Genomic DNA, 1,617 nt, shown 5'->3' with positions numbered 1-1,617 from the left:
CAAGGTCTGGTTGCGTCTATGTGGCTTGTCTTCTGCAATGTCTCTCAGGAAGTGGCAGAGAGAGAGAGGTGTCTTCGCCCTCCAATGAGGAAGTCCCAGATTTCCCAGAATTCTCAGGAGAAGGCCATGTCCACGCAGTAATCTCATTGGCTATCTCCAGATTGACAGCCTAGAGTCCACCCCTACACTCTTCATCCTTAAATTGACACCAGATTAGGTGACTCCCACACTGGATTCTTCACCCAGTGTTTCAGCTTGAAAGGTTAGAGAAGGGTCTGAGAGTTTATTGGGTGGGTTCACTGAAGCATATTGAATTACGTCGAAGTACCAGATCTGCCGTGGTAGACTGTAGAAGAAGGCTTCCAAAGACTTGGGGAAATGGACATTTTAGAGTGGACTTACCAGGTTATACCCACAGATGAATTCCCAGAGGACACAGCTTACACCATAGTGGCGAGGAACAAACTTGCACAGGGAGCACGAGGAACCTTGAAGACTGCTGTGATTGCCATGTCAGTCAGATTCAGCGATAAGAACTGCCCTCACTGAATGAAGACACCCAATTACAATGAAATCGATCGGATCCTGTGGTAGTAGGGTCTATTAGGTCTCACATGGCTCTTTACATTCTAAGCTCTGTCTCCCACAACACTCGTCTTTGCTTGCCCTCTGAGTTCTATAAGTCATTGCAATGACTGTGCTGAACTCACAGACAATGATCATAATGAAGTTTATTTTAAAAATTAAAAGGTTACAATTCATATGAGAAATGATCAGTAAACAGTTGTGAAGCCTGGATATATTACAAGTTCTCTTAGGGTTGTTAATGTACGCCACTCAATAGTAAGCCCCAACCCTAGGGCTTTCAGTTTCAGTTCCATGGGTCCGTACAAGAGGGTACCCCCACCCCACAAAAAAAAACTGGAATTGTGCTGGGTGGAGCAGAGCTTTCATAGTAACCACTTTCCATACTAGGTGAGCTTCAAGCAACTCACTCTGAATTAGTGCACCCAGTGGCATCACCTGGAAAGGTTCTCGCTGGTCCCAGTGACTTTTTTTTGTAAAAGCAGTTTAGCTTAAATCTCATTTTTTTTTGTGATGGCAGGTTTAAGAGAACAGGGTGCAGCTCTGAACAGACAAAAATGTCGACTTGTAGCACATTTGGAGTTTGTTCCACCAGGTCAGTCTGTTAATCAAGCTTTCTATTTATAGATTCTGAAAAGATAGCATAACAGTGTGTGACCAAAAAAGGCCTGATTTTTGGCCAATGTGGGACTGGTTTTGCCACCACAACAATGTACCTACTCATGCAGCCATTTCAGTGTGCCAGTTTTGGGCAAAAAACCAGCATGTCTCTCTTGCCTCATGCACCTGACTCACCTGACCTCGCTCCATGCAACTTCATTTTGTTTCTGCGAATGTTGAGGGATATGAAAGGATAGCAAGTTGATACATAGAAGAGGTGAAGAAAAAATGAGGGAGGTGCTGTCAGCCATCCAAACAGACAGGTTTGTTACGTTCCCCTTGATCCTGCCCTACCAGGTCTCCCACACCAAAGAGGAAGTGCTGAAATCCTGGTGGGGACTGAGCATGATAGTGGGACAGGAGGAGAATCAA

The sequence above is a fragment of the Echinops telfairi genome, unplaced genomic scaffold, assembly GCF_000313985.2.
Source record: "Echinops telfairi isolate 266 unplaced genomic scaffold, ASM31398v2 ScPeMD7_31;HRSCAF=116, whole genome shotgun sequence".
In the NCBI taxonomy this organism is placed as follows: Eukaryota; Metazoa; Chordata; class Mammalia; order Afrosoricida; family Tenrecidae; genus Echinops; species Echinops telfairi.
The sequence above is the reverse complement of the archived record's forward strand: the minus strand, read 5'-3'. Positions refer to the sequence as shown.